The sequence below is a fragment of the Equus asinus genome, chromosome 4 (genome assembly GCF_041296235.1).
Source record: "Equus asinus isolate D_3611 breed Donkey chromosome 4, EquAss-T2T_v2, whole genome shotgun sequence".
Taxonomy (NCBI): domain Eukaryota; kingdom Metazoa; phylum Chordata; class Mammalia; order Perissodactyla; family Equidae; genus Equus; species Equus asinus.
Genome location: NC_091793.1, coordinates 21040338 through 21065228, shown reverse-complemented (window position 1 = coordinate 21065228; position 24891 = coordinate 21040338). Strand labels below are relative to the sequence as shown.

At 39.5% G+C, this 24891-nt stretch overlaps 1 protein-coding gene across 4 annotated transcripts in view; it reads right to left on the bottom strand.

Moving 5' to 3' along the window:
- MRTFA (myocardin related transcription factor A) overlaps positions 1-24891 on the bottom strand; it is a 193120-nt gene that overhangs the window by 147416 nt on the left and 20813 nt on the right. For 2 of the 4 annotated variants that reach the window (XM_070506829.1, XM_070506826.1), the window contains exon 2: positions 11922-11983. The exons of the other annotated variants lie outside the window; for them this stretch is intronic. The gene's annotated coding sequence lies outside the window, so the exon portion shown is untranslated. The remainder of the gene's footprint in view (positions 1-11921; positions 11984-24891) is intronic. 4 annotated transcript variants of the gene reach the window in all.

Here is a 24891-nt window from a genome sequence, read left to right as displayed (position 1 = left end):
TAAAAATAGAACCACCATATGATCCAGCAATTTCACTTCTGGGTATTTGCCCAAAATAACTGAAGTCAGGACTTCAAAGAAATATAAGCACTACCATGTTCAAGGGAGCATTATTCACAATAGCCAAGATGTGGAAAAAACCTAATGGATTCATGGATTTTTTTAAATGTGGTATATACATACAATGGAATATTACTCCACCTTAAAAAAAAAAAAGGAATCCTGCAATATGCAACAACATAGACAAACTTTAAAGACATTATGCTAAGTGAAATAAGCCAGCCACAGAAAGACAAATACCACATGATTCCACTTATACGAAGTATTTAAAATTATCAAATTCATGGAAGAATAGAATAGTGATGGTCAGGGACTAGGGGGAAGGTTAAAGAGGAAGCTGCTAACCAATGGGTATAAAATTTCAGTTATCCAAGACGACTAAGTTCTAGAGATCTGCTGTACAACATTAGGCATATAGACAACATTAAGTGTTCCTACCGTAATAAATAAAATAAATTTTAAAAAAGAAAAGAAACAGTCAGAATTGGGATATATTTTAAAGCTTGGGTTAGAATCTCATGAACATATATCCTACAGCAGTATTTTTCAAATTGCAATTTGTAATACACAGGTCGCAGAACCAGTTTAACAGACCAAGGTCAACATTTTGCAATTAAATAAAATAGAAACTATCAGATTGTACCACATGTAGAAGGGTATTATTTCATGAAACTTTTGTTTCAGATATCTATATACTTCTGTGTATAATTGGATCCTAATATAAAATGTCTCCAATTACGAGTCACAGCCAAAAAAGTTTGAGAAACACTGCCCTAGGAAGTTGAGAATACTTCTCTTCTCTAAAATCTTTGTCAAAGTTCTACTTCAGGCTCAAGTAAACAAGCTACAACAGGTTTAATTACATACCTAATATAATCTTATTGATCTGCCAAAAAATACACCATTTGGTCTTTGAAAAAGAAAAAGAAAAGAAAGAAAGAACAGTACAAGCAATATTCAAGCATTGTTGGAATGCCAGGCACAAATTATGTTATTTCTACCAACAATGGAGATATACAGATTACTAAAGAAATATAATGCCAATTTTCTTTAACCACTAAACCATTCTAACCATTCAACTACTCCTAAAAGTAGGTATTAACACCACCAACGCACATTCATAATAGCAACGCTTTCAGAATTTTCAGTAAAATACCTTACTCTCTCAAATGAGACAATACGGCCTAATTCCTGAAAAATTTTACCACAGCTCTGAAAGATTCTTTCAGTAAACTTCCTGCCTTAAGCAATAACTTTTTTTAATAACTGAGATAAAATAAAACATTATCTACCAATTCACCAAGCTTTTAGGTTCAACTAGCTCTGTCTCTCAACAGCAATGTTACCGGCATCTTGAGTCAGTAATTCTTCGTTTTCGACTGTTATCCTTGGTCCCTCACCACTAAATGCCAGTGGTGCATCTCCTCTCTCCCCCACAGTCACTGTGACAACGAAAAACGTCCCCATGCTTTTTCTAAATATGCTCTGGAGCTAGAGTACCTCTCCCACTGATAAACACTGAAAAATTTAGCTGATACTCTCCTTAGATCAACTGACTGTCACAAAATGAATTGTGGCCTCTGATTCAGAGAAGAGACGTCAGGCAGCTATCAGTGCCTTGAATTTAACCATTTCCAAGGTAGCATTAAGATCATACAGCCTAAGAGGGGAAGAGTGGTGGGGGGAGGACAAAAGGGGTAAAAAGGCATATTCGTATGGTGACAGATGGCAATTACACTTTTTGGTGGTGAGCACAATGTAGTCTACACAAAGTCAAAATATAATGATGTACACCTGAAATGTACATAAATGTTATAAACCAACGTCACCACAGTGAAAAAAAAAAAAAAAGAAACGAAAAGAAAAGATCAGGGGCCAGCCTGGCAGTGCAGCGGTTAAGTTCACACGTTCTGCTTCAGCAGCCCAGGGTTTGCCGGGTCATATCCTGGGTGTGGGCCTATGCACCGCTTGTCAAACTATGCTGTGGCAGGTGTCCCACATATAAAGTAGAGGAAGATGGGCACAGATGGTAGCTCAGGGCCAGTCTTCCTCAGCAAAAAGAGGAAGATTGGAGGCAGATGTTAGCTCAGGGTTAATCTTCCTCAAAGCAAAAAAAAAGATCATATGGTCTAAGTAGAAAGAATATTTACCACCTTTTTCCCAGCACAAGGCAGTCCTTGGGTGTTATTTTCAAAGTGATATGCAGCAAATATAGACATTTAAGAAAAAAACAGGTTAACATATGGATTCTACATGTATTCTAAGTTAAAAGTGAATCTACACTTCCCCCAAGTTTCACAAAGAAAGGCTGGAACAGAGAAAATTACAGAAGAAATGTCTAAGATTATTTCCTTGAACCAAGTCTACAGGTACATTTATATGTTGATGTATACATGTATAGTGCAGAGATTTAAGGGAAAAGTCACTGAGTAATACGTGATAAGTTATACCAGAAGAATATACAGCACTTACTGAACACCTGCGACCAGAAACAGCGGCAAATGCTTAGTCAATCCTTGCAGCAAGCTTATGAGGGTATTATTTTCCCTATTACACAGAGGAGAATACTGAGGCACAGAAAAGTTAAACAACTTGTTCAAGATCACCCACTGATTAAGCGGCTAAGCCAGGGATCAAACCTAGATCAACTCCAGAGCCCTCATCAAGAACTGGATTGTTTCAAGGCCCACGTAAGAAGACTGGAAGAGGGGATTTTAAAAGCAGGAAAGAACTTGTCTGCAAACTATGAAAAATGTTAATACTCCACTAAAGTGCAATTATGAAAAGGTTATCAGCAAAAATTCCTATGACCCAAAAAAACTAGAGTTTCATCCCAAGGCTCTTAAGCAATTGTATTTAAACTCTGCACTTAAAAGTTCACAATGCAAAGAAGCTCAAATTAAATGAACTCTGAACTCCATTTTGTACATATTGCCTTTCACATAATACTCAATTTCTTAAACACTGTTAACCAGTTTAGCGTGTTGCTTAAGAGGCATTTCTATTGTTGACAACCACATGGTACTTCTGTACAAGAGACACCAAAAGGAAATAATCAGTATTACCCTAATCAATTACATACCACAAAGGGACAAAGGCACCCACACAATGGATAAATCTGGCCGACAGGAACTAAACCAAATCTGAGATTTAACATCACCGTTAACAGAACAAACTAACATGTGGGCCTCCTGATGTTCAGCACTAAGAAAGACAAAACATCCTGTCCACAATATTCATCCTGACACTACTCAAGGGGAAATAGATAAATTCAAATTGAGGGATATTCTGCAAAACAACTGGTCTCTCAAAATGTCAGTGTCATGAAAGATATCTCTCCCTTCTTAAAACAGGGCTAGGAACTGTTTTAGAGCAGGAGACATGACAACTAAATGCAATGTAATTCTTGATTGTTTTTGTTTTTTGGGTTTTTTGCTGAGGAAGATTAGCCCTGAGCTAACAACTGTGTCAATCTTCCTCCACTTTACACGTGGGTCACCACCACAGCATGGTTCACAAGTGGTGTAGGACTGCACCCAGGATCTGAACCCCCAAATCCGGGCTGCCAAAGCAGAGCATGCTGAACTTCACCACTATGCCACAGGGCCAGCCAATTGATTGAATTTTAGTTTTTAAAGTAAGCTACAAAGGACATTATTATAACGATGGAAATGTACAATATGGACTGTACGTTAGATGATCTTATGTCAATACTAAAGTTCCTGAGTGTGATAATTATATTGTGGTTGTGCAGGAGAAACGTTCTTACTCTTTGGAAATGAATGCTGAAGTATTTAGGAGTAAAGTGTCATTATGTCTGCAACTAACCCTTAAATGCTTCAGCAAAATATAAATATGTGTGTGTGCGTGTGTGTGTGTGTAAAGAAAGAGAGAGAACACAAATGTGGAAAATGTTCAATTGATAACTCTAGTCAAAAGGGCATATGAGTGATCACTGTACTGTTCTTTAAACTTTTCTGAAGGTTTAAATATTATCAAAATAAAAGGCTGAGGTGGAAAATAATAATTCAAGACATGAAGCTCAGGAATCTTAATGTAAATATTACCTAAGGGATTAAGACAGAACAACAGAATCATTCTCTTTGGTAAAAGTAGGAAAAGAAATGAATCAAGAAGCAGAAGTCAGGGAATAAGATAGGAATTCAGACCACTGTGACTCAAACCCTTATCTTCCTTTCCTTAAACCCTAAGTACAAACATACTACTGGCAGGAATCTCAACCTACCATTTCTGAAGCAAAAGTCCTGCGTGCAGAAAAGTGATTATTCATTCATCCATCAATATTTATTAAACATCTAAGTGTCAGACTCCATGGTAGCAGCATAGCAGTATAAATAAGAGCACAGGCTCTGGAAACAGAGTGCACAGGTTCAAATCTCAGCTTCTATGGAATCCCAGCTCTACTATTTGCTATTTGAGTAACTTTTAGAAAATTACCCAATCTCTGTGTGCTTTGATAGCCTCGTTTTTAAAGGGAAGATAATAACAGTATCTACTTCAAAGGGTTGTTATGAAGACTAAATGACATAATACATGTAAAATGCTAGAACATGGCCTGGCATATATTAAAGAATCCAATAGATACTAGCTACTTTTTTTGTTATTATTAGGCACTGAAGATACAAAGTCAAAGAAGATGTGGCTCCTTACCTCAGGGTTTTGCAGTCTACCTGGGGAAACAAACAAAAGAATCAATGTCCAGAGAAGAGTGTGATAAGCATTAGGGTGCAGGTATGTACTTACTGCAGAGGTGCTGTAAGAGCAGAGAGAAGGGGCACTTAAATCAAACAAAGGATAATAAAAAGTTTACTGCAAATGGGACCAGAGCTGATTTCTGAAGAATAAGAAGTTACTTCCCATGCAAAGCCAGTGATTAACCATTCTAGACAATGGCAGAAGCAGGAAAATCTTAATGGGAAGAAGCATGACAACAGTTGAGGTTAAGGCTAACGAGAATGAAAAGTATGGCAGGAAAAAAGGCAGCCAGGAGTCAGATGAGAAATGGCCTCTGTGTTAAGCTGAGGTTGAACTTTTTCCTGAAAACTACGAGGAGCCACTGTGAAGTAAAAGATATGACGTAAAGTAAAGAAGTAAAGATATGATGCGATTACATCTCCATGTCAGAAAGATCACTTGGATAGGAAGGTAGAGGGTAAATTAAAGAGGTGACAAGTCCAGAGGCAGGGAGACCAGTTAAAATTCTACTGCAGTAATACAGAGGGATAAAAACTATAGGCTTCGATCCCTAGATATACAGCCAAAAAAAATAAAAACATGCATCCACACAAAAACTTGTACACAAATGGTTATAGCAGCATCATTCAGAATAGCCAAAGAATGGAAACAAAACCCAAATGTTCACCAACTGACACATGGATTTTTAAAATGTGGTATACCATACAGTGGACTGTTACTTATCCATAAAAAAAATAATAAAGTACTGAGACATGCTACGATATAGATGAACCTTGAAACATCATGCTAAGTGAAAGAAGTCAGTAACAAAAGAGCACATATTATATGATTGCATTTATATGAAACGTCCAGAATAGGAAAGTCTGTAGAGTCAGAAAGTAGGTTAGTGGTTATATTAGGGCTGAGGGAGAAGGGAGAGGCTGAGGAGGGGGGACATGGGGAGTGACTGCTACTATCTAGGGGCTTTCTTTGAGGGGTGATGAAAACGTTCTAAAATGTATTGTGGTGATGGTTACACAACTCTGAATAAACTAAAAACTATGGAGTTGTATACTTTAAATGGGTGAATTGTATGGTATTTGAATTATGTCTCAATAAACCAGTTTCTTGAAAAACAGGCCTAAACTGAGGTGGTAACAGGAGGGACCTAAGTTGTTTCCCAGGTCTCTAACAATGAGTAACACGAATGAATAAGTGATTTATGCTGCACTATGAGATAACAGGATAAATAAAGAGGTGAAGGAGGAGGCAGGGGTGGGGAGAGGTAGATAAATCAAGCTTGAATGTGTTAGGTTAAAGGGACCTACGGAACATCCAAGGGGAGATGTCCAGACGGCAGCTGCACTGATAGGTCTAGGGCTTACTAGAGGTCTGGGGTGAAGAAATCACTTAGGGATCAGCAGCAAACAAGCAGTGGTTGAAACTAGAGGTCTGCATGCAGAGATCCTCAAAGAGTACAATGATGAAAGCTAAAGGCTGACTAAGGTTAGACTGCCCTGGGGAACACCAACAATGAAGAGCTACACAGAGAACGAGAAGCCCACCACAGACGCTGAGGAGCAACAGCCAAAAAGGAAGGAGCAAAGAATACAATCTGCTGAGGACAGCAAGTTTCAGGAAAATAAAATCCTTAACAGTGTCAAAACAGCCTCAGAGGGGCCCTGCCCCTAGCACAGTGCCTGGCACATACAAGGTGCTCAATAAATATCTGATGAGCCAATTAATATAAAGAAAGTATTCATTGATTTGGCAACATGGAAAAAAGAATGACTGGTGACTTCCGTGAGACTATAGGGTACCTTAAGGCAAATTCAGAAAAGGTGTCTTCTTTGGGTGGGCACACAGCTTGGTAAGCAGGGCTCAGGCTGGATTTCAGCCCCCCACATACACCCTCCAGCTGGCATCCATGTGCAGTGAACAACTACTGTGGGTTAAAAGTGAATAGAGATGTGAAAGTAACAACACCAAGTATAGACTACTCTTTTATAACCTGTCTGAGAAGGAAAATACAGAAGCCTCTAGTACCAGGAAAGAGTTTCTCCAATTCTTTCTTCTTAAAACCCACCAATAAACTACACCATATACTCTCATCACCTAAATGGCTTACTGTGTATTTTGGGAGAAGGTTCAGCCAACCTTTAGAGAACATGTTCTATTTATAACCTATTTAGTCATTTTAACTAAAATGTTAAAGCTTCCATTACCAAAAAGAAACACATAACCTAGATATACACATGAACAATACAATTTTTTTAAAAACCTAAATTCTACTAGAAACAAACGGCAAGGCCAGCAGCTATAGAACTCTCACAGGCAAAAATAAAGTCACTCAGGGCCAGTCCCAGTGGGCTAGTGGTAAAGTTCAGTGCACTCCGCTTCAGCAGTCGGGGTTCAGTTCCCAGGCACGGACCTACACCACTCATGTGTCAGTGGCCATGCTGCAGCAGCAGCTCACATACAAAAAGAGGAAAATTGGCAGTGGATGTCAGCTCAGGGCAAATCTTCCTCACCAAAAAAAAAAAAAAACAAAAAAGTCATTCCAATACTAATTGTGGTAATTTTAAAATATACCCACAAATTCTCTAATACTCCTCCATTTAAAAGGTGGAAACTGGGGCCGGCCCCGTAGCGGAGTGCTTAAGTTCGTATACTCCGCTTTGGCAGCCCAGGGTTTCACCGGTTCGGATCCTGGGCACGGACACAGCACCACTCATCAAGCCATGCTGAGACAGCATCCCACATGCCACAACTAGAAGGGCCCACAACTAAAAGTATACAACTGTGTAGCAGGGGGCTTTGGGGAGAAAAAGGAAAAATAAAATATTTTAAAAAATTAAAAAAAATAAAAGGTGGTAACTAATTCCCCTCCCCTGGAGTGTGGGCTGTACTTGGTGACTCTCTTCTAATGAACAGAATGTAGCAGAAGTGACAATATGTGACTTCTGAGATGAAATCACAAAAGGTATTATGGTTTCCTCCATATTCTCTCAGTTCAGTTGCTCTAGAGCAAAGCCAGCTGCCATCTCATGACAACATTCAAGCAGTCCTATGGAGAGGTTCATCTGGTAAAGAACTGAGGCTTCCAGTCAACAGCCAGTGAGGAACTGAGGCCTCCTGCCAACAGCCATGTGAGGGAGCTAAATCTTGGAAGTAGATCCTCCAGCCCCAGTCAAGCCTTCAGACGACCACAGCGCTGGCAGACATTATGAGTGCAACTCATGAGCCACAAGTGCTCACTTAAGCTGCTCTCAGATTCTTGTGCCAGAGAAACTATGTGAGATAATGTTTATTGTTGTTTTAAGTTTCTGAGTTTTAGGGAAATTTATTACACTGAAATAGAGAACTAATAAACTAATACACTAATAAAACTTTAAAAAGCTCAGGTATACTAGAATATTCATTTACTCTATTTACTAACCATCTGAATACTTACGTAGAGCAGAATTCTCCAAATTAGCAATATCTAATCTGTATACACAAAGGGAAATAACCAGGTAAATGATTTGCTTTAAATATAAATAAATAAGGGGCCGGCCCCGAGGCGTAGTGGTGAAGTTTGGCACAGTCTGCTTCAGCAGCCCCAGTTCACAGGTTCGGATCCCAGGCGCAGACCTACACCACTTGCCAGCCATGCTGTGGTGGCAACCCACATATAAATGTGAAGGAAGAGTGGCACAGATGTTAGTTCAGGACTAATCTTCCTCAGCAAATAAGTAAATAAATAACAAGTGAAGTGAACAGAAACCAAGAATAATACAAGAGCTTTTACTGAGAGGCCTGAGGCATAGAATAAAATCTTTCAAGGAAAAAAAAGAAAACTTGGCATAAAAGCTAAAGCCTTTCTTTTCAAGCAAGGTTATACTTTCAAAAAGTGGTGAGAGAATGGAATAAAAATGACAAGAGAGGGATATGTCTGACGTGCAACAAGAAACTAATACGTAGGGGCTGGCCCCATGACCAAGTGGTTAAGTTCACGTGCTCCGCTTCAGCAGCCGGGGTTCATCGGTTCAGATCCTGGGCATGGACCTAGCACCGCTCATCAAGCCATGCTATGGCAAGTGTCCCACACAGAAGAACTAGAATGACTTACAACTAGGATACACAACTATGTGCTGGGGCTTTGGGGAGGAAAAAAAAACAGGAAGATTGGCAACAGATGTTAGCTTAGGGCCAATCTTCCTCACCAAAAAGCATACCTTTAAAACAAAAAAAGAAATTAATATATAAATAAGAGGAGGAAAGAAGACATGCAATAGGCAGAATGGTGGAAAACTTTGTAGGAAGAAGATTAAATTTGATGCAGAACTTAAAATTTGTGCATGACTTTAAAGGAAGCTAAAAAGTGGTGTTTACAAGGGATCTTTTTGGGGTGTTGGAAATGTAACCCTGGAGTGTGGTAATGATTGCATAACGCTATGAATTTACTAAAAATCACTGAATCGTACACTTGAAACACATGAATTTTGCAGTATATCATTTATAATTCAACAAAGCTGCTTTTTTAAAAGTGATATTTGTTCACTGAAGCAAGAAGGGAAAATTATATTATTAGGGTTTCTCTGACTACAGAAAAGAATTAGCCAAGAGGAAAAGTACAGTAATTCATTCAACAGACATGAAAATTTTCACAGATTAATAAATATTAATGTCTCCATTTCAGACCAATAAAGGACAGTATTGTGTCTCTGGGTAACACTCTATAGACCTTGCTAAGGCCACAAAAGCTTATTATCTTAAGAGTAGAAAGACACTAGATTTGGAAACCTTAAATACAGAATAAGGAAAAGGAACACTTCAACTTAATTTCCTATCATCTAGAAGAGAGGGGTAACAATTTACTCTGATCCCACATTATTACAAATGCCTGAGATGTAGAGATGATACCTCCTTTGAGAGAAGAATTTCAAGAGAAAATTTAAAAGCAGAAAATCAAATTCGTAAGTGTTTTAAAAGAATGTATAGTAATTTCTTGGGCTGGCCCAGTGGCGCAGCGGTTAAGTTCACACATTCCGCTTCTCGACTGCCTGGGGTTCACCAGTTCGGATCCTGGGTGCAGACACGGCACCACTTGGCAAGCCATGTTGTGGCAGGCATCCCACATAGAAAGTAGAGGAAGATGGGCACCGATGTTAGCTCAGGGCCAGTCTTCCTCAGCAAAAAGAGGAGGATTGGCAGTAGTTAGCTCAGGGCTAATCTTCCTCAAAAAAAAAAGAATGTACAGTAATTTCTTTATAAGCATGATAACAGTCAATTCCCTCAGCCAGTCAAAACATCCAAATGGGGAATTTTTCGGTATTTTTGGAGAAAATTAATTTGCATTGGTTCAGGGACTTTTGCAGAAGTTTCCCAAAACAGCAAGACCATATTTCATTTACCCCATTTGCACCTACAAACAGAAATCAAGCAAAATTGCACCTATAAAAAAATGCATTTCACATTTGCTTTGAGCTATGAAAATATTAACCTACTCTGACCTCTCCCGTACCAACTTCAGCAAACCCTGGGTCAACAGTCTCAACTTCCCAAAACAGCACAGGTGTCTCCAATTTCAGACCTGCTAGTCTCCTCTCTGCTGCCCATTAAATCAGTAGCAAGCCCACAAAATAAAAACAAAAACAAAAAATTCTACTAACTCATATAGGTATTTCTTTCTCCATAAGAGAATATTCTAGCAGACACAAAGAAACTAATATATATCAATATATAATTCTATTTCCTCTAAATGGCTATAATAAATGTCAAAATAGTTCAAGATAGTGATATTCTTGATATTATCTACCAAGACTTGAAAAATTATAGTGTCAATAAACTTTATATATTTCAATGAAAGAACAGAATGTGAAACTTACAGTACACCATGCCTAACCCTTAGTAGGCATTCAATAAATGTTAGTTCCTTTCTTTCCTTTCCATCAATTCTTACAGCATTTCAGTGAAATAGTGCCTGTTTATTATTACCCCAATATAAAGCAGGAGAATAGAAAGGTAATTTCCTGACTGACCACCCAGATCAGACCCTTAAAATTCAGGCCACCCAATGAGGATGACAGGATTCATTTGCAGAAGTTAAACTTTAATCTACCCTCTTCCTAGGCAGCAGTCAGTGTCAATTCCAAGGACTATGTTCCTACTGCTTTAGGAAGTGGGTCAACTGTTTTTCCTCGTAGCAATGTATTAACAGTTCCTGTTCTTTGTGACTGTGAAAGCCAGTCTCAAGAACCTACACTGCTCCTTAGTGCAGGTGCAGCAAGTGTCAAAGATTGCCATCAACCCAGAGAAGCCTATGCAGAAGTTCACAGGATTCCTGGTTGGGCGTTGTGGGGAGTACTGTCATTGTTTTTTTGGCTATCAAGTTCACTCTCCAAGTGATCCTAGTTTCCTGCACCAATACAGTGGGGTCTCCGCACACCTAAGAACATGGAAAACTAGAACTACACGAACTAGCACTAGCCCTTACTTTGACAGGAAATGTTCTGACAGAAATAGGTTTGCAGAGCTCAGTGAAGCTGCCATCTATAGCCCTTTTTGCGGGCATCTAACACAAGACAGATATAGGAGCCAAAGCCATATCTGGTGTACTTTTGTTCAGGCCCTGCAGCTTAAGATAGGAACATAGGCATGCCGTGTCAAATCAAACTCTAGTGGTTACAGATGGACAGATTCTATCACCAGAAACAAAATTTACAGTTGTCAGTGACAGCCTGGCTACTGTCAAGACAGGCCCTGTGCTGTATTGAGTCTGCCACTCACATAGGCTACTGAATTTTACAGTGACCAGAAGAATTAGCTGGCCTGTCACTTCCCACTTCCCCAAGCTGGTTTACATAATGGCTCCAATACAAGACCTTCTGCTCTCTAAGGACTGGATAATGGTGTGCGTGTGCATGTGTCTGAATTCATGGTTCTGTTCTGACTACCAAATTTTAAACTGGTTGGGCTGTTTCTTGGCATTCAATACTTCCTAACAAGATACTAGATGTAGTCTGCAACATTAGATAAATCAGGTGACAGACCATCACGGGGCCACGATAAGTGTTTCCCTAAACAATAATCAAATCTGATCTATTCTAGTTCCCTAGAACTGAAAATACTAACAAACGCCTTAGGAAAGGAGGCAGGAAAGAATAAAGAAACCTGGGACCTACCTTGTTTACAATTCCCACAGACAGACGAAATTCAATTCCATGCCAACCATACCCTTCGATCACTAAAACACAAACAGAAAAATAAATGTTCATGCAATATAAGTAATTCCTTCAGTTCCTAACGGGTATTTGGTTTCAAAGGTAAGAAGCTGTTTCTTATCTCCTTGCTATCGTCTCCATGTGCACAACAGTGGCTGAGCTCTCTCACTGGCAAAAAGGCCCAGAGAGTTCGAGTTGAATAGGTAACACTAAGTGAGCACTTACTATATGCCAGGCACTGTTCTAAGTGCTTAAGTGTACTAATTAATTTAACCCTCACAACAACCCTATCAGATACTCTTAACTCATTTTACATCTGACAACTGACCTACACCTCTGAAAACTGCTCTTACTGGTATAAAGAAACGTCTTTTAAATAAATGTAGGTACTCTCAACCATCGTAGCTGGGCTGTCTCAATGGGTGAATCTACAAATTTCCATATTCATCCATTCATTACGTATTTCTTGAGTCCCCATAATGTGCTGAGCACTACACCAGGTGCTAAAGAAGATTCATTCTCTGCCCTTTAAGAGTTGAGAAACCAGTTGGGGAGTCAGACTAAACTACAAGAAACGGTTCAAGAAATGGAATATGCTATTACGAGGTACACTCTCTCTGTGCAATCATTCAGTAAAAAATCAATAATCTTTGGGAAAAGGAGAGAAAAGTTTCACACAGGAGGTGCCTTAAAGTTGGTCTTTTAAAAATAGGCTACATTAGCTAAGAGAGGAGCAAGCTCTTCAGGCAAGGAAACAAGAACAAAAGGCAGCAGGGACAGTAACGGTATATCTGAGGTCCTTCATAATCTGATCCCATCCAGTCTTACCAGCCTTTGCCCTGGCCACTGATCTCCCTCCTGCTTCCCATTAGCCATACCAAACTTCTTACTTCTAGGACGTACAATTTTTGATAGTTCCATTGTTTCTCCTATTGCCTGGAATGTTCTTCCCCACTTTTCCCTGGTGGGTAACAATAACTAATCGCAGTATACAAAACTCAATAAAATACAGCCACTGTTACAGTAATTTTTATAACTCAGAGTCCAACAGAAACATTTTCTACAGCCTTTTCCAATTCCCCAGAGTGAATCTACTTGCCTCTCCACCACACTCACATGGCATTTGTCCATTTCTCCGTTAGAGTGGTAAAACATTTTATTGTCCTCAGGTTTCCTTTCTTCTCTCTCTCTTACTTGTCTGAACAGCAAACATATAACTTGATACTCAAAGACCAAGCACAGTGTCTGGCACATAAGAGGTGCCCGTTATGTACTTGTTGACTGAAGGCCCAACAGACTCAAATTTACAAAATGAAAAACGGTAAGATTCTTCTAAAAAGTCAGCTCCTTTAGTACATTTAAATGACTCCGTTTCTTAAAATCTATTATAGGGGCTGGCCCCATGGCTGAGTGGTTAGGTTCGCGCACTCTGCTTCAGCGGCCCAGGGTTTCGCCAGTTCAAATCCTGGGCGCGGACATGGTACCGCTCATCAAGCCATGCTGAGGCGGCATCCCACATGCCACAACTGGAAGGACCCACAACTAAAGGTATGCAACTATGTACCAGGGGCTTTGGGAGAAAAAAGGAAAAATAAAATCTTAAAAAAAAAAATATTTTATACTTTTACATTTTCATGACTATGTCCGCTACATAATTACACCAACAATTCATGCACAAAAAAAACAAAGTGGAACCAGTAAAAACTATCAGCTGACTAGTTTTTGTTTCACAACAAAAAGAGGCCTCATCCATGCCAACTGAGAGAGAGAAATTAATTGAATTGATAATTCAGATATTGTGGCTGGTGACCTTTCTCACTGAAATGGTGCCACAGCTTTGTATACTGTATGTATGTATGTTTTAATAGATATTTATATTGGCTTTAGTCATAGATCATAGAGGTTACAAATTTAGAAGTCCAATCATAAATCCAAGGTTTATTTATAGCAACTTTCCATATGGTAGGAGTTTAAGAAGGAAAACAGCAGCCTTTTTGCCTGCCGAACGCAGAGGGTAGCAGAGCGCCAAAGGAACAAACCCTCTCCTGACTCTGCTCTTGGCACTGCTTAGAGCAGAGGAAGAAATGTGCAGGGCAAGGAGGAGCCTCACTGAAAATCAGTCACCCAAAGCAAGGGGCATTTTGAATGTCTGTGCTATTCAAGGCTTAAGTATTAATTTTATACATGCCCATGATCATTTAAAGCACAATTTGTGGCTTGGAACTTAAAAAATGTTCTAATGTGCTAGTTTGTCCACATATTAATCGAGTCAGCCAGGTTTGAACATGCCAAGCTTAAAATACTCTCTAGATCGTTATGCAAAGGTATGAGCTCAATCTCTTATTCTCAGGAAAAGGAACTTAGTCAGGGGAGAATGACTAAAGCAACAGTACTTCAACGGAAGCCATAACAGAAAGTCAACTCCTACATGTTGATGGGTTGCTTTTTTAAAATATCTGAATAGAAATAAGATATAAGCTAATGAGAGACTTCTCAAAATTATTAATTTCAAAATGAGATCTTGGATTTCTAGTTCAAAGTTGTCAGAGAATGTATCTTGAAACTGATTACTATATGAGACTGTCTTATGAAAAGGTTGTTTTAGTCATCCACTGACTAAGCCCCTTCAGAATCCAAGTCGAACTCACTTTATATTGAAATGAATTACATTTTTATGTAACAGTATTATAAGCAAAGTTCTTTTAATCTTTTATTGGCTTTAGAGAAATGCCAATAAAACCTGAAATGACTAAATTTTTATAACTAAACCTCAGAAGCTCATACATTCAACCCCTTCATTTTCAGTGGAGGAACCAGTACAGAAAGGGTTCAGTGACTCGATAACAGAAACACTGGAACCAGAATCTGATTAATAGTCCAATGTATTTATTCTACTACATACTAAACACACTGCTTTATTACGACAGAAAACGTTTGGGAAATTACAACAGAAGAAAAGTTTATATAACTACACCCAGTCCCTAACTGAAGAGAATTTTATTTTTTTGAGGAAGATTAGCCCTGAGCTAAGATGTGCTGCCAATCCTCCTTTTTTTGGTGAGGAAGACAGGCCCTGAGCTAACATCCATGCCCATCTTCCTCTACTTTATATGTGGGATGCCTGCCATAGCATGGCTTGCCAAGCAGTGCCATGTCCGCACTCAGGATCCAAACCAGCAAACCCCGGGCCGACAAAGCAGAACATGAGAACTTAATCGCTGAGCCACTGGGCCGGCCCCTGAAGAGAATTTTAAAATTAGAGCGTGCCCTGAAGATCTGGAAATGCTGTCCCCTAAAAACTTGGGCAGTTGGGCCAGGCCAGTGGCATAGTGGTTAAGTTTACCTGCTCTGCTCCGGCGGCCCAGGGTTCACCAGTTCGGATCCTGGGTGTGGACCTATACACTGCTCATCAAGCCATGATGAGGCAGCGTCCCACATAGAAGAATTAGAAGGATCTACAACTAGGACATACAACTATGTACTGAGGAGCTTTGGGGAGAAAAAAACAAAAAGAGAAAGATTGGCAACAGATGATAGCTCAGGGCCAATCTTCCTCAAAAAAAAACAAAAACAAAGCTTGGGCAGTAGAAAATTATGGTAGTTATTTTCAATGCTTTTGGCTCAATACACACTCACATAGACTCTTTGCTGGAAGTTTAACTTTAAAAAGTTTTCCTGGGGCTGGCCCCGTGGCCGAGTGGTTAAGTTCACGCGCTCCACTGCAGGCGGCCCAGTGTTTCATTGGTTCGAATCCTGGGCGCGGACATGGCACTGCTCATCAAACCACGCTGAGGCAGTGTCCCACATGCCACAACTAGAAGGACCCACAAAGAAGAATATACAACTATGTACTGGGGGGCTTTAGGGGGAATAGGAAAAAAATAAAATCTTTAAAAAAATAAAAATAAAAAGTTTTCCTGTGGGGTTGGCTCAGAGGCATAGTGGTTAAATTCGTGCTCTGTTTCAGTGGCCTGGGGTTCGCAGGTTTGGATCCTAGGCATGGACCTACCCACCGCTCATCAAGCCATGGTGTGGCAGCATCCCACATACAAAAAAAATAGAGGAAGACTGGAACAGATGTTAGCTCAGGGATGATCTTCCTCAAGCAATAAGAGGAAGATCGGTAAGAGATGTTAGCTCAGGGCCAATCTTCCTCACCAAAGGAAAAAAAAAAGTTTTCCTGGGGCCAGCCCTGTGGCCTAGTGATTAAGTTCACCACAGCTGACTTCAGCAGCCCAGGTTCACTTCCTGGGCATGGACCTATACCACTCATTGGCAGCCATGCTCTGGTGGCCACCCACAAACAAAATGGAGCAAGACTGGCACAGATGTTAGCTCAGAGCAAATCCTCCTCAAGGGGGAAAAGAAAAGAGGAAGATTGGCAATGGATGTTAGCTCAGGGCAAATCTTCCTCAGCAAAAAATAAAAAGAAAAAAAGTATTCCTTACATTCCAAAGGGGATGAGAATGTTTATAATCTAAGATAATGTTATCTTTATCTACTAAAAAATAAATTTCACACACAAAAAAAATAAGCAGTTTCATAGAATTTGGGGTCTTCTTTCAAACAAGCATCTCTTCTGAAAGAATGCTATTGTTTCATTTTAATTTAGGGGGGAAAGGATGCAAAGAATGAAAGGAAAGTAACAAAAAATGGAATGGAAGGGAGAAAAAGGAAAAAGAGGAAAGAAGAAAGAAAATCAATATACAGGTTTAACTCTGCTATCAAAAAAGGAGAAAAAAACAATTCCCAAATAAATGAATGAACTGTGGTTTTAAAGCAATCAGCCTCAACAGGATCTGGTTACATATCTCCTCAAACTGAACACCTATGAAAAAAATCTTAATCTCATTCTTCCTGATTCTCTATTTGCTCTTTTTTCCACTTGCAAGAAAGAACATTAAGTGGACTGGACCCCCTGGAGCAAGTAGGAAAGTCAGAAATGTCAATCTATGTAGCCTCCTCCAAGAGCTGGTACTGGTTGGAGGTAATGGAGCCTCAAAAGTAGAGTCGAGAGAGACTACTGTGTTCCCAGATGTGTCTATAACCTCCTCTAGAAGAGACTATAAACCCACAAGGAGCAATATACTCTGCTGCCTTTCAAACCCACCAAGAATCTTTCCTTCCCGATTATCAGTTTAACTTGGATAGATACTTTAAAGAACAGTTACTGTAATATTTGATTAAGGCGACAAGGGAGAAAAGGAAAGAAGAGTATATACACTATGAAAGGAAGAAGGGAGGGAGGGATAAGGAAGATCTGTGTAGCCTGCTGGTCAGCCCAGCTGCAGCACTCAACCTCACACATGCTCGGTAAGGCGCTAGAAAATACAGGACATTTTACAAATGAAAAACTAAAGTCTTAAACCTTCCACTCATTCAAATTCTATCAAAGCTCCCAATTTTGCCTTCCTCTCCCCACACCCCCCAACAAGCCATGGAAGCATCTCCCATTTCACTGCGTATTAAGACTCAGACGCTGTAGCTCCAGACATGCAGATACACCTATCACTTTTTGAAACTGCAAAGCAAAATCCACTTTATAATTTTCAAGTACCTGAAGATCTATTTTCTTATGTGATTCTCCTTTTAAGGAGCTAACATGGCAGCAGAGAACAAGTGTGGGCTTTGGAGTCAGATCTGGATTTGTATCCCAGTTCCTACCTTTATTAGCCATACGATCTTCAGCTAAGTTACTTTACTTCCCTGAGCCTCAGCCTCCTCACCTAAAAAAACAGATGGATAATACCACCTAACTTGCAAAAAGACCATGAAGAGATGTTATTGGTGGTATATTCAAATATATAAACTGCTTTGTTGGTACTGGCTCTAGGTACCAAAAAAGCATGGATTTAACCAAAAGAAACAGTTCGACAGCTCACAATTCATTCGTTCATTTATTCAACAATTATTTAGTTAAAGCCTACTATATGCCAGTGCACTTACTTATGCCAGTGCACTTACTTATGCACTGTGGTTGCATAAGATAGATCTGGCATCAAGATAGACATAGATACCTGCCCTCATGGAGCTTATATTCTACTGGGGGAAATAGATAAGATAGTAAGTAAACTATATAGATCTTAAAATATAATGAATGTTTCAGAAAAAAGAAAAGATAGATCATAACAAAGAGAATCAGAAGTGTGTGGAGCAGAGGAGTTATAATTTTTAAACAAGATGATTAAGGTAGGCCTCATTGAGAAAGTGAGACTGAAGCAAAGATTTCACAGTGGTGAGAGAGTTAGCCATGCAGATATGTAGGGGCAAGCATTCCAGAGAGAAGAGACAGCTACTGCAAAGGTCCTGAGGCAGAAGCAGGAGTGTCACCTTCAAGGAACAGCAAGAAAGATAGTGGGGCTACAGCAGAGCAAGCAAGAGGGATACAGTACGTGAGGTCAGAGAAGTGAATAAAAGACCAGACAAGTCAAGGCCTCATGGGCTTTTACTCAGAGTGGAGTGGGGAGCCACTGCAAGGTTTCTGAACTGAGGAATGACAATAATCTGACTGAGGTCTAACAAGAACACTTCAGGCTGCTGTGCTGAGAATAAAGGAAAGGGTAGAAGCTGGGCAAGACAGGACAGTGGCTTAGACCACACTGGTAGCAGTAGAAATAGTGAGAAGTGGTTGATTTTGGATAAATTTTGAAGGTAGGTCCAGTAAATCTTCCTGGCAGAGTGGAATGGTGTATGATAGACAGATAAGAGTCCAAAGTTTGTTGTTTGTTTTTTCTTTTTTTTTGAGGAAGATTAGCCCTGAGCTAACTACTGCCAGTCCTCCTCTTTTTTGCTGAGGAAGCCTGGCCCTGAGCTAAAATCCATGCCCATCTGCCTCTACTTTCTATGTGGGACGCCTACCACAGCATGGTGTGCTAAGCAGTGCCACGTCCACACCCGGGATTCGAACCAGCGAACCCCAGGCCGCCAAGAAGTGGAACGTGTGAACTTAAGCGCTGTGCCATCAGGACAGCCCCTGTTTGTTTTTTTTTTTTAAAGATTGGCACCTGAGCTAACAACTGTTGCCAATCTTTTTTTTTTTTTCTGCTTTATCTCCCCAAATCCTCTCAGTACATAGTTGTATATCTTAGTTGCAGGTCTTTCTAGTTGTGGCATGTGGGACGCCGCCTCAACACAGCCTGACAAACGGTGCCATGTCCACGCCCAGGATCCGAACTGGCGAAACCCTGGGCTGTGGCAGCGGAGCGCATGAACTTAACCACTCAGCCACAGGGCCGGCTCCGAGTCCAAAGTTTTGACCAGAGCAACTAAAAGAGATGTCATCATAAGACAGGGAAAGCTGTTGCTGGAAAAACAATTTAAAGGAGGAAAATGAATAGTTTACTTTTAGTTCTATGCATGTTGAGTTTGAGACAGTTGGTTTTCCAACTTTTCCAACAGCTAAATAGGGTCAAGTTGATGAAATAATGGTTTTTAACATTTCCATTTTACTCTCTTGTAACAGATGATAAACCACAGGTTTAATTTGGTCTAGATGCTACAGTTTTATAACACATTAATTTCAGCAGTTACCATATACATGAAAAAAGAAATACTCAGTATAGTGTGATGCTGATTAATTCCCAATGGCTGACCATATCCTTAAAGCATAAAGATCAAGACTGAAATCCATTCTACCTCACAGTCAAGGGTATGGGGTCACACCTCAGCAAATGAAGAACAAGAATAAAATAGAATGAGCTCCTGGCATCTTGTTACCAACACTAAATTCTTCATCCTGACAGCAACTGGAGGATTCCAGTGATCCTAACATATCAACTTCAGTCTGACATACCCCTCTTGCTCTAAACACAAATTTTTCTCTCCTCTGTTCCCTGGAAAGTCCCAAAAGAAGAGAATGGCCCAGAGCCTGAGAACAAACAGCATCTAGGAAGAACAATACAGAGAGGAGCCTACAGAGGATTAGCACTATTCCCATATTCCGGGTCAAGGCCACTGGAGAAATCACAAAATCACACCATCTCAGGGTTGGAAAGGGATCATCATATGTCAACAAATATTTTCCAAGTGACCACGTGCTAGAGGCTAAGGATACATAGATGATTATGACAAAATCCCTATTCAAGGCATTGTGTGCCAAGTACTTTAGTAGAGGAATTAACTGAGGGTTATGGAAATATAGAGGTGGGAACAAAAGAGCAGGTTTTCAAAATAAATTGCCAAGAATTAACTTGGGATCATCAGATCCACCATCTCCTATCGATTGTACATGCAGAAGACTCACATGGTGATTCAGGATAAGGAGAAAGCAAGGTTGCAGGCCTAGCAAGGCTGGGACTTGCGGCCTCTTAGAATCAGGGTCTTATTCTCTTATGTGGTTGGTAAACAAAATAGTTAAAGGTGGTTACGATCATTTCCATCTCCCCTTCAATTCTTCTCCACAGAAAAACTGGGATCACAAGAAAACACTTTTCTAGTCCAACCATTCACTCAGTGCCAATCTCCAAATTTTACAAGCTAGTACCTAATCCTTTAAAATATTTGCTGAAAGAGTGCCTTCTCTTCACTTCCAAAAAGAAATTTTATTTAACCTAGGCTACTTACAGAGGTCTAGGTTACAACTTTAACTTCTAGAATAAAACTAACCATAACCACTTTCAATGCCATGTGACTCTTCCTGTGGCCCAAGCTCTAAACCCTCGACCTCCCAAGACTTAGGAGTCTTTCTAGCTCTGAGTCTTCTGGCACCCTTACTCTTCACTTTACTGTTAATTGTGACTCGCAGGAATCCACCCACAAAGAACTATGGGAATATACTCTATGAAGCTACAAACCATATTTCATTTTCATTTTCCAAACAAAATCTTAAAGTCCTGTAATGCACAATGTCAAAGTGTCATCTGTCTTTACACATCTCCAAAGGAAAAAACTTATCTCCAACGTGACTTCTTACTTATTGGTAACCTCTCTGTACCCAATAAAAATAATCACAATAACATATTCTAGCAAACTACTGCTATCTCGGCAATTACAATGGAGTATATGTTTTCAATAGTGAGTCAGGCCCTGGGAGTGGTTTAGCACATGGAAATTCACCAGCTGGCATCTACAATTAGACTCAAGAAGACAAACGGAATTTTTATATCAGGTTTTTCCAAGAGTTAACTAGTTCTTAAATTGATTATACCATTCCGAAGTATTTACAGATGAAGTGATATAATATCTGGGATTTATTTTAAAATATTGAGGAGGAAGTGGGGAGCAAGATTAAACAACTGGTCACGTGTTGATAATTGTTGAAACTGTTTGATAGGTCCGTGGTGGTGGTTCATTTTATTTTTCTCTTTATTTTTATACGTGTTTGAAATTTTCCATAATAAAGATTTAAATTTTTTTTTCACTTATGTCACAATCTGGTGAACTTGAAAAACAAATAAAGGACAAAAGACTTTTGGGACCAATGAGCTCCATAAATCTACCAAAGTAAAAACTGTTTGCTTCTTAAGATATACCTCTATTCTAACACTTATTTCTCAACTGTACAAATATTTATTGAGCACAACTACCATATGCCAGGCACCAACCTGAGTCTTGAGGATACGATACCAAACTACATTCTCTCTCTCTCAAGGAATCAAGTAGGGAATCTGCTGTTATAAAAGAGGCCAGCACATGATGTCATAGACCAAACAAGAGGGAGATCTAATCCAACTCCGGCCAATAAGGAAAACCTTCCCAGGCATCATCCAAATTAATTCTGAAAGATTCAACCCAAGAAACGAATCATTTCTTTTTGTCCACGTGGACTTCTATCATTTCATAGACTTTCAGATCAACATAAACGCCTGTTCCTTTATGAACTAATGTATCTATTTCTCTATAAAGCAGAAATTATCAAACTGTCATTCATTCAACACATATTTATTAAATACTTACCATGTGCCAAAATGTGCTAGATAAAAAAGGATAAAACATGGTCTCTGCTGTCATGGAGTTTACAATCTCAGAGCACAGGAAGACAAAAATAAGTAGGCCATCAAGCAAAAAACTAATCATAAACGTCTCTGAGTTATAAAAGAAACAAAGAAGGGACTTTGTAGGCAGAAAATATCTACTTTTTAGAAATGGTGATAAGGAAAAGTGGAAAGATCTAGAGACCAACAGATGATAATGTAACTGACTGAAGGGGAAAGAGGGGCAATCAGCACAGACAGAGGATGCATGCAACACAAGTCATGGGAAGAAATCTGGATTTTACTCTAAATGCAAACAGGAAACCATTGGAGGTGAGTGTTTTAAGGAGAGCAGTGACGTGATTCAGTTTAAGTTTTTAAGATTATTCCTGTGACTCTGGAAAGAATGGATTGAAGAGAATAATTTTTACCAAGAAGAACTTCAGATGAGTAAAACTAAAACACTGAAATTGATTTTGGCCAGTGAAAATCATCTCTGCATTCCATTACCAACCTAAAATCAGTTTTTTTTTAAAGATTGGCACCCGAGCTAACATCTACTGCCAATCTTTTTTTCCTCCTCTTCTCTTCCCCAAAGCTCCCCAGTACAGAGTTGTATATTCTAGTTGTAGGTCCTTTTGGTTGTGCTATGTGGGATGCCACCTCAGCATGGCCTGAGGAGCAGTGCCACGTCTGTGCCCAGGATGTGAACTGGTGAAACCCTGGGCCACCAAAGCAGAGCACACGAACTTAACCACGCCACCAGGGGGCTGGCCCCTAAACCTAAAATCTTCTCAACTGCCCGACTTAGTCCAGGCTTCACCTACAGTTTTTTTTAAATGCTTACAACCAATAGGTCATGATCTCTGAGGAGATCTCTGGGGAGGTGAAATAAGCCCAGATGCCTGGGGGTTAGCATTCTTCTCATTCTCCAATTGCCAAAGTCAGACTAATTTTCATTTACTCATCTCCTATTCCACAATCAGCTTCATGACTGAAAGAGAGTAAGAGACTTCCTCGAGTGTTTCAGACAACAATAAACTTTACTGAACATCTGATAAGGAATGTAATTGCATAACTTTTCTTCTCACTGCCAGCTATGTTCCAGGTGGGAACTCCACTATGAAAGCAATTCTAATTTTCCTGTCCAAATTTGCCAGATCTCAGAAATCCGCCTAAAGCATCCATTTAATTCTGCTTAATAAAAGTTTCCTCATTCCAACGTCTAAACAAGAATAAATGTCTAATAGCATTTGTAATTGATAAGAAAAGAAAAATAAATTTCACTGTCAATCCCTGGGGCATGTGGCTAAGCAATCTTAATAAAGGCAATAACAAACTAATTTATGCTCAAAGAGATTTTACTCAGTTATTTAAAAAAGAGAAAGGAAGGAGAAGCAAGAGACAGTACCAACATCTGCAGAATATCCATGAGCTTTACCTACATTATTTATTTCACTTAATCTTGATAACATCCCCACAAGATAAGTATATCCCCATTTTATTGATGAGGACACAGACCCAGAGAAAGTGATACTAGCTCAAGGTCACACAACTGTTAAGAGGCTTCCATGGCCCATATTCTTTCCATTAAACAAATGTTTTATAAAGATGTAAATTATAGAAATCCTTCCATATGACCAATATGCTAATAGATAAATAAGTTTATACACAATACAAGTGTGTGCTTCATCTGGAAGTCTAATCATCAACTCTAATATTTTTCAGTGAGAAAGTGTTTAGGATTCCCACTTGGAGAGAGACTACCAGAAAGCACCTCTGAAGAGATGAGGGAGTTTGGTGGCAAAAGCTATCAGAGTTATTGCTCTTAGTGGAGCCAAAAGAGCTCCTCCTTGAAGGCTCTATATACTTTCTTGGGGCTAGCAGCAGTGACTTCTAACAAAAGCTATAGGGGTTCACGTACAGGGACCATTCCCAAGTCCAGGAAAGTCTGTAAGTAATCTAGGGAAGTCATACTGAGCACTGTGTAGATGCAAAAACAAGTATTCTGTCAACGAATTAAAACCAAATAAGAGAGCATAAATGAAAGCACCTAACAGCGGCTAGCATACAACAGATACTCAATAAAAAGTAGTTTCTTCTACCCTCTCTTCCAAGTTACTTGTACAAAAAAACAACTAATTGTGCTAGATGGAGTCATAACATTTACTCATTAGCTGGGCAAACTGATGAAATGCTCTTTCTTTCATACCCAGCCAGACCGAGTTTACATATCTGGTCCCACATTTGCTAAGAACAGGGACACAACCAGCCACATCTCAGAAATTAGAAGTCTTCTCCTAAGGATTATTTTACTTTCCTCTTCAATCTGCAGCATAGCAAATGGACAGAAAGGTATCTTTAAAGCAAGTCTCCCCAACAGCTAAGTACAACACAACTCAGCAAAACTACAAAACTATCTACATTACAATCTGCATTCCTCCATTTCTATGACCACTGAATGGTCATACACAACCTGGCATATTAAATCATTACTAAACCCCTCACACCAGGGCAAATTACTCTCCAACTGTTTCAATGGTTTAACGTTTGAAATGGAATGATCTTTTCTTTAAAAAATTCTTTTAGAAAAAATAAGTGGGACGTCACCAGACTAAAGACCTTCTGCAAGGCAAGGGAAACCAGGAACAAAACAAAAAGACAACTTATCAACTTGGAGAAAATATTTGCAAATTATATATCCGACAAGGGGTTAATCTCCAAAATATATAAAGAACTCATACAACTCAGCAAAAAAATAAATAAATAAACAAAAAAATGGGCAGAGGATACAAAGAGACATTTCTCCAAAGAAGACATACAGATGGCACAGGAAAAGATGTTCAACATCACTAATCATCAGGCAAACGCAAATCAAAACTACACTGAGAGATCACCTCACACCTGTTAGAATGTCTATAATTACCAAGACAAAAAATAACAAACGTTGGAGAGGATGTGGAGAAAAGGGAGCCCTCATACACTGCTGGTGGGAATGCAAGCTGATGCAGCCACTATAG